The following is a 17110-nucleotide window of genomic DNA, read 5'->3' on the forward strand; positions in this document are numbered from 1 at the left end:
CTCAATTTTGAAATGGTTTGTAACAAGTTGTATTCAAGGGTTGGGGCTCCAAACGATGAATGCACTGGGCTAGAAACACACTTTCTCTCTTTAAAGACCATGTTCTCAAAGATAGAGGTAAAAAGGAAGCAACCAGCAGGGGTTAACCAGAGGCATCTGCTTCCTTCCTTTAATTATGGGAGAAGGGGAAGGCAGTTGTGTTTATCACAGGACACCAGCAAGGAGAACAGGTGGATCCCATTACTTTAATGAAAGGGGATGAAGGAGAGATACCCGGGGGAAATACTTACCTGGCTGGAGCAAATATACTATTTTTCCTTACGCTTATTCTGTGTTGTTTTGAATTGAATAAAATGATGAGGAGTAACTAGAAAAAGCTCAAATATCTGAGACCTTTTTTGTTTCATTTGTGGAGATAAATATGCTGTAAATTACTTCCATTAAAAAAATGGATCACTTGATGATTACCTGTTCTGTTCGTTCCCTCTGAGTCACCTGCATTGGCCACTATCAGAAGACAGGATACTGGGCTGGATGGATCTTTGGTCTGACCCAGTATGGCCGGTCTTATGTTCTTGTTCTTAATCACCCTGCAAATTGAAGTGTTTTCAGTAGTAAAACTCAAAGCATTGGTGTGTCACTCAGCATTTGTTCTGGAATAAACCTTGCTCTCCCACTAGATTGTAGGAGGTGGATAGATGTTCGCAAAAAAAAAAAAAACAAAAAAAAAAAAAACAGAAAGAGACCATTATGTTAATTTTCACTCAAAGATCTATTTGGGAGTTTGAATTTCTGGATTTCCAGGCAGTGATTAACTAGAACATTCTTACATAGATTCATAGATTCCAAGGCCAGAGGAACCTTTGTGATTGTTTACTCTGACCTCCTGCATAACACAGGTCATAGAACTTCCTTGAATTAATTCCTGTTTGAACTAGAGCTTCTTTTAGGGAGGGAAAATCCAATCTTTGTTTAAAGATTTCCAGTGATGGAGAATCCACCACAACTACTGCTAAATTGTTCCAATGGTTAATTGCCCTCAATGTTAAAAAAAAATTGTACCTTATTTCTAGCCTAAAGCTGTTCAGCTTCAGCTTCCAGCCACTGGATCTTGTTATATATTCTGCAGCTAGATTGAAGAGCCCTCCCTCTGTTACCAAATTTCTATTCTCCATGTAGGTACTTATAGACTGTGATCAAGTCAGACCTTACCCTTTTTGATAAGCTAAATAGATTTTTGCTACTGGATTTTCTCTATATAAGGCACATTTTCCAAACATGCAATCATTCTTGTGGCTCTTCTCTGAACCCTCTTCAGTTTATTATCATCCAAGTTGAACTGTGAACACCAGAACTGGACACCCTATTCCAGTAACCTCATATCAGTGCCAAATATAGAGGTAATATAACCTCCCTATTCCTACTCACTCTTTTCCTGTTTATGCATTGAAGGATTGCATAGGCCTTTTTTGCCATAGTGTCACACTGGGAAATTATGTTGAGCTGATTATCCACTATGTTCCCCAAGTCTTTTCAGGAGTCACTGCTTTCCGGGTCAGATTCCTTGATCTTGTAAGTATGGTCTGTAGTCTTTGTTCCTAGATGTATGACTTTACATTTGCCATATTGAAATGCATATTGTTTGCTTGTGCCCAGCTTACCAAGTGATCCAGACCATTCTGTATCAGAGACCTATCTTTGTCTTCATCATTATTTACCATAATTTGTTTATTTACTATTATAGACAATTCTACCATTTTCTTCTAGTAATGGAGCAACACTATTGTTAGGATTCCTTTTGTTCCTAATGTATTTGAACTACTTCTTACTGTCCTTAACTCTGTCATAGATTTCTCCTTGCAGTATTTCAGTTCCCTTATCAAATTTCTACCGTTCTTTGCTTCTAATTTATCCTCATTGCTATTAGTTTCCCCCTTTTCCCATTTGTTTGTTTATATATCATTTATAGTTCTTTTCACATCCCATATAAAACAGATTATTTTTAACCAATATGGCCTCCTGTGTGATTATGTGTTTGGGGGAATTTAATAAAATCTTCTTAAACTGTTCCCAATTTTTCACATTTTTCTGTTTAACTTCTGTGTCCCAGCTGATTTGACTCATGATTGTTTTCAGCTTTGTGAAATTGGCCCTTTTAGCGCACCGTGTGTGTGTATGTGTGTAAATGGCCCTTTCAGTGCTCCATATGTGTGTATGACTTTATTCTGTTTCCATCTAACAAATGTGACTGAGTCATGATCACTGGTACCTAAGCAACCACTAATTTTAGTTCTGTGATCAATTCCTCTTTCACTGTCATGATGAGGTGTAATATAGAATTCCGCCATGTTGGATGTAATACTTTTTGAGTTAGGAAATTATCCTCCATAATTTTTAGGAATTCCAAGAACTGTCTAGTACTGGCATAAGACCTCAGCATTCGTCACTCAGGTTGAAGTCCCCGATAATAATGACGTTTTCCCCTACACATTATAAAAGGTAGGTGATTAAGGAGCCATTTATCCTGTTCTCTAGTGTGATTGGGTGGTCTGTGGCAGACACCAACTAGTATTCCAGCTTGTGCTTTATCTATTAGGACATTGATCCAGAAGCATTCAAGGCCTTTTTTTTTTTTTTTTTTTTGGAGTTGTGACTGATTCAGAAAGAGGTAATGCCATTTGTACATTGAATGCCACATCCCTTCTTCTTTTGCCTACTCGAGTCTTCCTAAATAGGCTTAAGTTGAGTTTAATATCCCAAACATTTGAATCTTCCCTCCAGATTTCAGAACTCCTCTAGTTTATTACCCAGACTTCTAGCATTGGTGTATAGGTAATTAAAGTATTCCTTCTCTTCATGCAGTTTGGTTTCTTAATCGATTTTGTGATAAATGAGTGCTTAGTTGTTCTCCCTTTTCACCCTCCCCTTTTGTTGTTTGTTTAATTCACCTACTGTATCAAAGCATTCCCAGTGCTTCATCCAGGATGGAAGTCCTCTTAATCGCAAGGACCACATACATGGACTGTGGGTAGTAGCTCTTGAAACCCAACAAACTGCATTGAAGATGGTTATTTAAAAACAAAACAAAAACCCCTCACAACCTAAAGAGGAGCTGTTCCGCAGCATCTCTCATCCTATGATGCATGAACTGTTGTTAAAGGAGAACTGAGTAGTTTAGAGTGTGTAAAGAAAGCTTGTGAAACTATATAAGGATCCAAACCAAATCCTACCATCTGAACCAAGAATGTAGATTGGGATGAAAGTTTGCAGCTCAATTTATCTCTGTGATGGGCCAGATTTGAACTCTGAATACCCCAAAATTTGTGAAGATTTGTATTTGTATTTTAGTCTCTTCCTTCCTCCTAAAGTCTAGACTTTGATTTCAGAGTCTTGGAGAGAAGTTCATATTTGGGGATTTAGTCCAACAACACAGCTGCAGATATTTTTAAACCAAAAACTCCAGTCAATCTTTAATAAAACTCTGAGAAGTGATGTTATTGTGATCCTGGGTCACTTTAATGTGCACTTAGGAAAGGGTAATGACACCTGTGCAAGTTTGCTCAGGAAGTTTGGTATGGACAGAAGAATAGGGCAGTGACTGCTGGAATTTGAGGGTGCCTATGACATGGTGATCAATGACTTGCTCTTCCATCACCCTATGTTTCACAAGCAGAACTGGTACAACCCAGATGGTCTCACCAGGATTGCTATTGATTATGCCCTCATTCACGATCATTGGCAGGCAACAGTTATGGTTGTATGAGTGCCCAGAGATGCTGAACTTGACATGACCATCAGCTTCTGCTAACAAAAGTGTGCCTCCAACTTCAAAGACCATTGCCAGCTCAGTGGTGGAGCCTCAGCCCTTCAAACTTCATCCATAAATCAGTGAGGAGATGCTCACTGCAGTCGAAGCTAAGAAAAAAGTGAAGCTACAGTTGGAGTCTTTAAAGACTGCCAGACCCGGTCTCCACAACCTTTAAATCAATTTTGCAGCTGCAGGGGAAGGTGGGACCAGCTTGTCCAGTAAAGAATTGGGATGACAGCATCCTCCAGAGTCTGCAGGATCAGTTGCATCAAATGGAAGATCATTTCAAGATACTCCACAATTGTCTATTGTCTGTAGTCCATCTTCCACTTGAAGAAGAGGCAGAGGCTCTAGAAGATCCATCTTCCTTCAGCCAAGAAGAGATCTGGATCATAGTCCATAAGCTGAAGTCTGGGAAATCACAAGGGGTCTGTAATGTTACCCCCTGAATTGCTGAAGACAGGTGAGAGTATTATTGTACCGTGGCTGCATAGGCTCTTCCAGATCATCTAGTGCACTGATATCATCCCTGATGACTGGAGGAAGGAGGTTATTCTGCCTGTGTTTACGATAGAGATATCTTGTTGGTCCCAGGGAAAGTATTTGCTTCCTTGTTAATATCTCAAATCAATTATGCACTTTGGAGCATATGCCAGAATACTCAGTGCTGCTATAGACCTGGTTGTTCCACTGTTGACCAGATCTTTACCTTGAGATAGCTTTTTGAGAAGACGGCTGAACTTAATAAACTGTGAACATAACTTTTTATAGACTTCCACCAGACTTTCAGTTCAGTGCATTGAGCAAGTTTGTGGGATCTGATGAGGCATCTCAGCATCCCTGGGAAGATAGTGTCACTGATAAAAGAGCTCTATAATGGGATGGAAAGCTGCGTTTGAGTCAATGGCACATACAAAGGACAGTTTTCTTCCTCCACAGGTGTTCAGCTAGGCTGTGTTCTGTCACTATCATTGTTTAATATCAACTTAGATTGGTTGATGGATAAGCTTCAGGAGGCAGCTGTCGGTGGCATTGAGCTGAACATGATTCTGCTTCGAGATTTTGAATATGCCAGTGACATTGTCTTGTTATCTTAGTCTGGTGAATCACTTCAGCTGATGGACAATCTGGTCAGGCAAGGAGCAGAAGTCATTGGTCTGCTTATTAATCTGGATGAAACTAAGTCCCTGGCCATTTCCATCAAACAGCCTCTCGCTCCAGATTACAATGAGCTCAGATATTAACCTGTCCAGATGGACCATTGAGCAGGTGGTAGCTGTCAAATATTTCATCAGCATCATAGACTGTCCTGGAGGATGCTCAAAAGAAGTGGATGCTCGTAAAGCAACTGCTGCTGCCTTTTTTCAGGCCCTTCAGTGGTCTCTGTGAGGATATCATGACATCAAACTTGCTACAAAGCCACGGATCTATAGAACTACAGTTCTAGCAACTCTGTTTTATGGAAGTGAAAACTGGTGCCAACTGCCAAGGAAGGCTGAAGAACACCAGATTGATAGTTTTGATTCTTGTTGTCTCAGTCAGCTGTTCCATATCAAGAAGCAGGACAAGATCAGAAATGAGGATATTATAAGCCAAACTCAGCAACCTTCTCTATCAGCTCTGGTTCAGTTTCTCTTGGCTTTCTTGGTATGGATATAAAAAAATGGAAGATGAATGAATTCTGAAGTGTATGTACCAAGGAATGCCACTACATGGCTGGCGATCACATAAGCACCAAAAGCGTTGATGGTGTGACATGATTGCCAGTGGTGGACATATAATCAGACTATCTTAAGCACCTTGCTAGATTGATCTGGGGGCGCTCAGTTTGCAAGGAGGCCACATACCTTTGGGATTTGTGATAATGATGAAATCTCTGTATATGATGCCTTACTCATTGTGGTGTCTAGGCCAAGTGCGCTAGGATATTGTGCATATTATTTGAGATTATTTGAACTTGACACAGTTAACATTCCTTGCCGAGAGATGTCATAAATGATTACGCTATTGCACTGAATAGGTCAATTTGTTCATTGTTAATTCCAGTGTCAGTGCAAGTAACTAGAGAAATGTAATCCTGGTTTGCTCTGTGCAGTGTCTTAATGAAGCTCATAAATGGAATTGGGCCTGAACTTTACTGCCAGCTCTGAATTCAGGATATGAACAATCCCATATTTTAGAGGACTGGAATTCAGTGTTTGTATTCTCCCCATTAAGCAGAACTGGATAGGAACTGCGCTTTGAACCAAGATTCTGTGTCTGGATCCTGGGTTTTGGTCCGGGCCCAAAGCTACTTGCATTAGACTGCAATATTAAATTTCCTGTGCTGCCTATCAGAGAGCTCCCTGTTTGAACAGAATCTCAATCAATACCCTTAATGAAACAAGCAGCTTTAGTTAGGGTGACCAGATGTCCCGATATTTCAGTGTCTGTCCCACGGTGTCTGTCCCACCAAAGATTTTTTTTGCTCAGCCGGGGCAGGACTCGGCACCCCACCCCCATGTGTCCCGATATTTTCTTCCCCTCATCTGGTCACCCTAGCTTTAGTACATGTTAAAAAACCATTAGATCTTAACATGAATAAAACCAGCATCTGCCATTATGCTAACTAGAAGCAAACAAAAGCATCCTAAACTCATTTCTTGTGGTGCACTGTCACTAAATAGGGCATAGGACAGAACCCTGGCCCTTGGTGGTGTATTTCTACTGAATAGGAGCAGAATTTCTCATTGTATATTCCCTTGTAGATGATACTGGGAGAACTGCACCAGTCAGAGTATCACCCTCCCAGAGCACTTCTAAATGCTGAATTGTATTCAAGTGCTTCACAGTACTAAATAGAGTAATAGCTCTTTACAGTCATCTCATTTTATTCTGACCCTTGATCTGAAAGGGCTTTGGATTAAAAAGTAATCATTTTAAAGTACCTGTCATTATGCTTAATCTCCACTGTAGTCAAATGTCTAAACAGCAGATTTGCCAAGATATACTGCTGTCTAAGGCGCTGATCCTGCAAACATGTAAGTAACATTAGTCTTATGAGTAATCCCATTGAATTCGCATGAGCAATGTACATGTATTGAGGTTTGAAGCATAAGGGCCTCATCCTTTTCCACTGAAATCAGTGGCAAAACTCCCTTTGACTTTGGTGGTGCAGGATCCAGCCCTTAGTGAGAGCAAATGCATGCTTTTTTTTCTTAATCACATTTTATTAAAAATAATTTTTTAAACTTCTTCAAACTATTTATTTGGAAGAGATTTCCCTTTCCCCCCCCATCAACTACATATTATCCCTAATGATCCTCATGTCACATTCCAAGTATTTTGTATGCAGAACTTTTATACTTCCTGACTATGACAAGGACTGATCTTTGAAGATAAAAATGAGAAGGGGGAAAGGAAGGTCCTGTGGCTAAAACACAAGGCAAGAAACAGACTGAGAATCTGAGCTCTGGTTCTAGCTCTGCCAAAGAACTCTCAAATGATCTCTGGCATGCTACTTGACAACTTTATGCCTTGGTTTCCCTCCCTGCAAAATGGAAATAAGAATACTTACCTACCTTAGAAGGGTATTGTGAGGATAAATACATTAATGTTTGTTCAGTGCTTTGAGGACTTTGGGTGGAAGCACAATGTAATAGCCAAGTTTCATTATATGTTTTATTGTTTACTGTGGCAACATTCAGGAATGAAAACATACAATACATCTTAGTTCATAACTTTTGTGATATACAGTATGTTTTTTTCCATAGAAATGTCTGTCACTGTTCCAAATATTAATTTCTCTCAGTGAAAAGAAATTTTGTTTTTCTTGTCAACTGTTGAGAATAGGCCACTTCCACCTTAATTGAATTGGCCTTGTTAGCAGACATCCCGCCACTTGGTAAGGCAACGCCTATCTTTTCATGTGCTGTAATATATATATACTTTACTGCTTACTGTATTTTTCACTCCATGCATCTGATGAAGTGGGTTTTAGCCCATGATAGCTTATGCCCAAATAAATTTGTTAGTCTCTAAGGTGCCACAAGGACTCCTCGTTCTTTTTGCTGATACAGACTAACACGGCTACCACTCTGAAACCTTCTGGACCAGAGGTTCTCAACTTTTTTTTCTTTCTGAGGCCTCCCCAACATGCTATAAAAATTCCACGGTCCACCTGTGCCACAATAACTGATTTCCTGCATATAAAAACAGGGCCGGTGTTACGGGGTAGCAAGCAGGCAATTGCCTGGGGCCCATGCCCGAGGGCCCCCACGAAGCTACATTACTCAGGCTTCAGCCCCGCGTGATGGGGCTCAAAGCTTGGACTTCAGCCCCATGTGGTGGGACTTCGGCTTTCTGCCCTGGGCCCCAGCGAGTTTAATGCTGGCCCTGCTTGGAGGCCCCCCTGAAACCTGCTTGAGGCCCCCTAGGAGGCCCCAAACCCCTGTTCTAGACTCTTTAAGGTCTTTTCCCCCCGACTGGTTGCCCTGATCTTAAACTTTTCACTCTCTCAAAACATTCTTAGTGTTTATTTCCTCTATATCTAACTTTCAAATGCTCTTTATACACATCTCAATCATATTTGGTAATTTATTTTTCTTTTAATTAACATCACTGATTTTCCATAGATCTCCATGCAGCTCTAACCCCTGAAAATCTTTCAGCTTTGTTGCACTCTTCTGTAGTTTTTTCCAAGTGGATTAATATATGTTATAAAATACTATGAGCTGAGTGAATAACTGTTTTTTGTTTGTTTGGTGACCAAACGAAAAAAAAATCTCAAAAAAGTCAGTTTTTGCTTTGTTCCCCCCTGTAGACATGCCCTTCATTGCTCATTGCACAAATTTGCGGGAGACCACTCTTTCACACACCAGTGCCCTTTTATTTCCTTGTATTTTCCCTCCACCACGTATATACAGCTTTATACAGTTTGCTATCAGGCACGTAGCCCCTTGGTAGGGTGACCAGATGTCCCGATTTTATAGGGACAGTCCTGATTTTTGGGTCTTTTTCTTATATAGGCTCCTATTACCCCTCACCGCCTGTCCTGATTTTTCACACTTGCTGTCTGGTCACCCTACTCCTTGGGGAACAGCTTGCTCTTACAGCTAGCTGGGAGCAACAGGCCCTCTCTCCTCACTTTCCTGTTCCTCCCCTCCTACTTCCTTCCTGCTAGCTTTATAGGCTTTCCCCCATCAAGCTCCCAGGTGTTTCTCTTTTAGGGCTTTAATCAGCCACAGCCTGCCAGCTCCAATCATTTCCCCTTACTGGGAGCTGAGCTAGTAGACGCTGAGCTAACAGGGGCTGAGTCAGTGCCTTTTGGCCAGCACCCTGTTACACCCCCACACTCACACTTTTCAAGAAACATATATCTAGTTAATATCTAGAAAAGTAATTTCTAAACAAAAAGTTGGAAAGTGTTGCTTTTTTTATCAATTCACCAAAAAATAAATTCATTTTGGGTCAATCCAGAGTTGTATATTTTTGGCAAATAAACTATTTGTCTGAAAAAATTTGCCGAGAGCTATATAATATGTAATGAAAATAACAACAAAATACCATTAATTGAAATCTAAGAATATTTATCCCAGAAGCAGGATGAGAATGAACAAGACTCTCATGCAAAACTATACAGACAACTGATTTTTTTGTTTTGTTTGATGGCTGAACTGAAAATTTGGGGAGAAAATTGTTTCGGGTTGACACAAAATTAAATTTTTTAGATTACTTTGTGAACTCAAAAAGTCAGGAGAGAAAATTGTGTGGGGTCAAATGAGACATTGTCTTCAATCTGAAACAAATGTTTTGTTTCCCTTTTGAGGTTTTAAACCTTTTTTTTTAGTATAATGGAAGTAAAATTTGAAATTAAATGTCATTTTGAATAAAAAAAAATCAAAAGGTTTTGTTTTTATAAATGTCAAAACAACTTTTTGATTTTTTTTTTTAATTTTCAACCAGTACAGCTCTCATGACTTTGTGTCAAATTTGCCAGTGTTTCATCTGACCTGCATCTATGTTTTTTCATCCAAAAAAATTTGCCTAGCATTACTTGTGTGGACATTAAAATGCTTACAAAATGTAACCTTCTGCCACCATACTGTATTATTTATTTGTGTTGTGATAGCATCTAGAGGTCTCCATTTAGAATCCTCACCAAGTAGTATATTTAGAAAAGTGATCTATCACAATTATTTGTGTCTTCTGTAACACCAGTATATACCATCAGTGCCAAAACCTGCATTATACATTTTGGAAGAAATCTAAAAACTTTCTTTTCCAATCTAATGACGACGATGGCCTAATTGATAAGACATGAGACTGAGAGTCTGGAGACCTCAGTTCTATTACTGACCTGATGTGTGACCTTGGGCAAGTCATTTCACTTCTGTGTGTCCCACCTTTTATCTGTTTTGTCTATACTGTAAGATCTCTGGGCAGGGACTGTCTCTTGCTATGTGTTTGTATGACAGCGATTTGGTCTCAAGTCTCACAGTATTTGTTGTTTTTCTTAAATCCCAGCTCTCAGAGTTATTCTATTATGTGAGAATCTTTGTTTACATTTAAACAAAAACTAAAAAATGTCTAGCCTCGTGTTTTCAGAGAAACGCCTGAAAATGTGAACCAGAAAAGCTAAAAAAACCAAACCAAAGCAAAAAACAAAAACCAGAATGCAAATAAAGAGCCCCACATTTATTTAAAAAAAAACACATGATTTTTATGCCCATCTCATGAGTTTTTAGTTCTGAGGTCTGTTGATATTGAAATATTGAATAGCTGCTCAGTAAGTGAGCACCATCTATGCTATGCATTCAATGAGGTGGGGTCTTATGGAAAAAATAGAATGTGATCATGTAATAACATGTTAATTAAACTGTATCACAATACATACACACAAAACATACAGTGAAAGGGAATATTTACCTAGTATATTTAGCCTGTTACAGTGTAAAGTCAGAATCACATCTCTAGATGGCAGTGTTAGTTTTACAAATTATTTTTCTCTTCTGATTTTGCCTGTCTTGAATGAGAAATTCTTCCTTCATTAAACAAGGCAAATTATCTATGTGCTGTGCCTACCAAACTGTCATGTCTGTCTATTCCTAAAATAAGCCTGTCATGCTGGCTGGGGTGGATTACCAGTGTCAGTGCCTGCCTCAGGGCAGACTGTCAGAAAACAGGGCAGACGCCCCAAACTGGTGGTGTCTTCTACAATTAGATTTCATCAAGCCAGTAACAAATGTGAAGTCCTGTATCACTATACCAGTCTTACCATGGAGTTAGACAGTCCCCTTCAACTCTCCAGCCTATCTTGCCACTCAGACAAACTGAACTTTGTGATAATGGTCACTTAAACCAAAAATCACACTACATCAGGTTTCTCCCAGTACCAAGAGACCAGTCACTTGCCCCAGATCAATGTGTACTCCAGATCACACACCAAAGGTTTACTAGCTACGAAAAAGAATGAGAGTTATTGAGAGGTGAAAGTATGTAAAATATATGTACAGGTGAATCACAGTTTGTAACTTCAAATGGTGGCCGTGATGTAATAAACTGCCAATTTCCTAAAAATCTTTCAGTGCTACCCAAAATAATTCTGGGGATTTCTGTCTTCTCATTCAATTATTCTGCCCTGTTAGAATCCAAACGGTCCAGAAATAAAGCATCTCTCTTTGAATCCATATTTATATCTTCTTTTCAGAGAAGACAAGCTGACAGTCTCTCTATCCATGTGGGCTTTTCCTTTGATGATGATGATGGGCAAGGAATGCACTTTGCACCTCTGACCTTAGGTCATCACCACGATGGACATTTGCTTTGGAATTAGCACCTTTTCCGAAAAAGTCCTTCATTAGCATTCCCCAAGGCTTCTTTGATGTCTGATGAGTTATTTAGTTACAGAGCTATAGACAGTGTAAATGTTTATTATTACATTGTAACAGGAACAGGTGAGTGAAAACAATGCATGTAACATCCCATTAGTTTTACGAAGTTTAAACACCCAAAACACTAATTGCTTTGATCTATACTAATACACAAGTGAATTGACCTGAATTCACTCTGACATTACCTGGTCTGCTACTGTCACAAAGTCCACATGATTGAAATTACAGCTAGTTCTATTACATGGCTGTTGTAATGGATTTCCCCAGACCCACTGACTGGTGGAATGGAAAGCGAAAGAAAAAGTGTTTGGGAGCATTGTGCTATATCTGCATTAAAGGATTGCTGAATTTAAAGACAATGTGGTTGTGTTTACTTGAACACCCCACGCTTACACACTATTTTGCTTTAGTAGATAGACCTCTAAGCATAGGTTCTTATTTTTAATTTAAATTTAGTTTATATTTTTTAAAAGGTTCTAGTTTCAGGGCTCCTGTAGTTGACATTGTGCCACGTGGTGTTACAAATGGATTCCCTGTGGCTTTACTTATTTCGCTTGCTAGTGTACCTAAAGCTAAACGTTCATCACATGCTCCCAAAAGTGTAGGTTTGAGATAAGGAATTAGCAAATTTCAAGAAATGACTTCTTGGGGAAGAGGTAGTCTTCCACTTGTTTGAAGATGGTCTGCAATCTCCCCTCACTAAGAATCCAGTTCAGTAAAGAACTTAAGCATGTGAATTTGACTCATTTGACTCATTGATTTCACTTTTCAGAAACCACAGTGAACCAAAGTAGAGTAAGGGAGGGTTCATTAGGAGCCTCAGTTGACCAAACCATCGGACCTTCCAATACAGTTTTGCTTGTATCTGGTTTATATTTGAGGCACTGATTTGTTACTTTTGTCTGAAATATTGCAGTTTGCCCACACTTAATATAAGCATTTATCTTTTTATTCTAGAAATTAGGCTGGCATTACTACAAGAATAATCTCACATTGTATTTTAGAATCTGTTGTGCAATCAAGAAGTGGCACACATGAGAGGAATAGTGTATATGGGAATACAGACCTTATATAAATGTTATTTATTTTTATTTTAAATTGGTTCTGTCTTGATAAAGCTTTAAAGTAACTTTTATCTATCAAGATGGATATTACCAAAGATAAGATGATGTATGGCCTAGTTGCTAAATTAAAAAAATTACCATAATTTGTCATGTTTGCAAGAGAAATGGTGACTTTGGGTCATAAAATGTTGACATGTATCTTTAATCTTCTGATGGATGAATGTTGAGGGGCTTTTGGTTGCTAGAGTCTCTTTCAATCAGTTATTTTTTATAAGATTTTAGTTCACACTTTCCATAAACTGGTGAAATAATGTCATCTCAAGACCTTTTCATTGAGGCCATGACAGCTACTTCAGAAATGTTCTCTGGCCTGTATTTTTGATATTTTTGGGGATGTGGATGTCTCCAAATATTTTTTTAATTGCTGGCTTAAGCAGGACTTTCCCAAAATTGACATTAGCGAAGGATAACTTAACTCGATTCTGATCAGAGTAGGTTGCATGGCTCCAAGATAGGCCTTGTAAGTGATTTTTCCAATGCCTTGTAGGGAGCTGCTGGAAGGCAGAGTAAACAAAGTTTGCAAAGTATAAGAATCAACAGTGAGACCAAGAAACCTCACCTTTCAGGTCAACAAAACCATCTGAGGGAAGACTGACATTCCTGAAACACTAAAGCTAGCTACCTTAGGGAGAGGCAGTCAAGACATTAACAAACAGGCTACACTAGTCTTTGAGCAGTCTTTCTGCAGCCAAAGAAAGCCCACTAATAAGAAGTGCTGTTCCAGCAACATCACCCTCTGGTATATTGTTTGCAGTTTCAGCTAGAGCTGGGGAAAATGGTTTTCCCGTTTGATGAAAATTTTCAAGATTTCAAATATTTTCCCATTTCATATCAGGACAAAAAGCAAGTTCTTTAAAATTTTTCACAAAAAGGTGGAGAGAGAATGAGTAGTCACTTGCCTGGTAGTTAAGAGCACTCATTTGGGATGTGGGAAACCAAGGTTCAAGTTCCTGCTCTGAATCAGGCAGAATAGAGATGTGAATCTATATCTTCCACTGCCCAGCTGATTGTTCTAACCTCCAGTCTATTACTTATTCCAAGGTGGAGTTCTCTCCCAATGAAAAAATCACTGCATCAAAACATTCCTATCCAGCTTTATTTCCAGCTTCTATGCCAGGCCAATCCAGAAGACTTCCCTCTTATCTTTAGTATCTTATTTTTTCTTTTTCTACTTTTGTCTTTTTGTTTTTATTCACTTGGCGACATACCAGCCTTCTTATTCTTTAACTTTAGGATGCAAAAGTGCAGTTGTATATGTGCATGCATTTGAGCACCGGTGAAGTCCATACAAGGAAGATGCCAGAAAAAAGTTCCTTCAGTTTAAATAACAATAATCTTATAAAATACTTAATAAAATGGGTTCTGTATTTTGTGTTTGAGTCCTAGGAAACTTAAAGCTCTCAGCTGTAAACTGCCAAACAAGAGTCACCAACCTTCCATTTATCAGTGTTCTCTTAAAATCTGGATTGTACTATCTGAGGGGGAGAGGAGGGAGAAAGGGTTAGCTACTACACTAGAATTGAAATCTAATGAGGAAACTTTATAATTGGCTTTGAGATTGTAGTTAAACATGAGATAATTTGATTTCAATATCAAAATATTTAACCCCAGCTCCAGGTTACAGATTAGACTGACATGGGTAAAACTCTATAGTTGAGGTTTGTAACCAACCAGATAGCTACTTTCTTAGATTCCTTTTTAGAATTTATATGGATTAATTATTGGTTATATTTATTTGATTACTTTACTAATTGGATGATTTAATTCCAGTGCAACACTGATGCTAACCTGTTGATTTGTTTTTGATTTGATAGTTGCAATGCTTTACTTTTCATTTAGTATTACCAACAGTAGGTTAGCTGTGGTGATTTTTTTCTTTATCTTTATTTAATATTTTTAATAATTTACAAAACTGATACAGATAGATACAGACTGAGGAGTACAAGTAAATAATGAGATAATCGTGGTCAGCCTGATAGGCTGGTGGTATGCAGAGACTGCTGCCTAACCTTTGTTTTCTTTACTTAAATTACAACTTCAGATAATCAAACTATTTTGGACCTTTAAAGGCTTGGTTTGACTTTTAGCTGAAAGTTTGAGTCAGTTCTTATTCTGTCTAAGTATATTCATGCATTCCTAAATTGAATGCATGGTCTACTGCTTCCTTTCTTTTATGTTCCATCTTTTCACTCTTGGATGCAAGTCATCTGGGCTTGGAGACTTAGCTGGTTTAGCTTCTTTATTTATCTCTTTTGGTGTAACACCTGTATCGGAAGTTTGTTCTTTTCTTTGCTGCTGCTCCCTTGGAATACAGAACATGGTTTCATATTTTTCTTGCTGGCTCTGGTGAGCAAAAACTAAAGGAGAAATAGTTTTCCTTGCCTATCTGTTGCTTCCTCTCTAATTATGTTCCTTCAATGCACCTACAGTCAACTCCACCAAACCCTGGCTCCTTATAGATTTGCAAAATATTATTCGTCGTCTTGTCATTTTTCATCAAGATTTTCTTAATCATTCTCTTATTTGTCATCCACGCTATACCTGCTTTTGGCATCAGCAGCACTGTTGATTTATATACCCCATATGAACTTGATCACACCATGAATTTCCTTGTTGTCTTTCATTTCTAGGGTATTTATTTCTCAGTGGTATTCATAATGGAATATTTTATCTAATACACTCTACTTAATAGCCCCCCAAATTAGCTCTTCACCCCGATGGCCAAATGTTACATAAGCCTTTAAAATATGTGTCAAAGATTCTAATCAATCTCTTATGGAAATACCATACACAGTCAATAATTCTTCATTATTAAAAATAAAAATGGTACTTAAAGCATATGATAAAGCTTGAAAATGATGGACGACATAAAACAGTGCAGAAAAAAGATAGAAATAACATTAGGTTAATTTATTTAGGCTATCTGAAGTTTTCTATATCCTCAATTTTTAGGATTCAGCATTTTAATGCCCATAAATGACTGTTTATTGCTGTAAATTAACAACACCTTTTCCAAGGGACTCGGATAAATTTGAGTTTAAAATGTACATTAACTTCTGTGTTGTGATCAGATGCAATTGAGTTTTATGGCCAGAAAGGCTATGGCATAAGTGTGCTACTTGCTGAAGTTTCAGGTATTCTTTGAGTAGAATGTGAGTGAGGCTTAGGTTACCATGGCTGTCCACAGTTTTATTAAATCCATTTTATATGAATAAGTAATAAATCTCTGTATAAAATAAATACTCAAACAATTCTCTTTTAAACCAAACAATTCTCTTTTAAACTCTCTTTTATAAAAAGAATGTATATATTGCAGGAATAAAATACCATTACATTTGAGCAATTATATTTAGGAGAGTGGATTCTGTTGTTTTCTCATTTTTTGGTGTCACATATTTGTCAAGATTTCAGTAAATTACCTCAACACTTCCCATTTCTCCTCTGTCATCTTTTCACTTGCTTGAATATCTAGATATACTTCATTTAGCATTACACACATTTTCTTAAATTTTTACTTTTCCTTTAAATTAACCCCTCTGTCTTATCATTTTGGGGATGCAGCGAATGTATTTTCACACTTAACTAGGCTGTGGTCTTAGGTCTTTTTCACAGAAATCCTACTTTCACCTGTTTGTTAATATCTTATGATTAAGGTCATGTTTTAGTCACGAGTATTTTTAGTAAAAGTCACGGACAGGTCATGGGCAGTAAACAAAAATTCACAGCTCATGACCTGTTCATGACTTTTACTATATACCTCTAACTAAAACTTGGCCTGGGGTCCATGGGTGCTCTGTGGGGCTGGGCTGGGGACGCCGTGGGTGCTGGGGACGATGGCCTGGGACCCCCACTGGTGCTGGGGGGAAGGCAGTCGGCAGCATACAGCCTGGGACCCCGCTGGCACTGGTGCGGGGGTACAGGCAGTGGCGCATGGCCTGGGACTCATGCTGGCGGGGGGGTGATCAGCAGCATGTGGCCCAGGCCCCCCGCTGGTGCTGGGGGGAGTGCGGGCAGCAGGCTCCCTACCTGGCTTCAACCAGCATGTCTCTTCAGCTCCTAGGGGGAGGGGCGGCCAGGGGGGCTCTGTGTGCCGCTCCTGCCACAAGCGCCGACTCTGCAGCTCCCATTGGATGGGAACCGCAGCCAATGGGAGATGTGAGTGTGGCGCCAGTGGGCGCGGGCAGTGCACGGAGCCCCCTGTCCCCTCCGCCTAGGAGCTGCAGAGACATGCCAGTCTGAGCCAGGTAGGGAGCTGGCTGCAGGGACGTGTCGGTGGGAGCTAGGGAACACCCCTCCCCACCTCACCC

The 17110-nt window shown here is 39.2% G+C and overlaps 1 protein-coding gene across 1 annotated transcript in view; it reads left to right on the forward strand.

Annotated features, from left to right (window-relative positions):
• The window catches only part of MALRD1 (MAM and LDL receptor class A domain containing 1), a 435909-nt gene that overhangs the window by 65821 nt on the left and 352978 nt on the right, over positions 1–17110 (forward strand). The window lies entirely within an intron of this gene.

This window comes from Malaclemys terrapin, chromosome 2, assembly GCF_027887155.1.
Source record: "Malaclemys terrapin pileata isolate rMalTer1 chromosome 2, rMalTer1.hap1, whole genome shotgun sequence".
Classification (NCBI taxonomy): domain Eukaryota; kingdom Metazoa; phylum Chordata; order Testudines; family Emydidae; genus Malaclemys; species Malaclemys terrapin.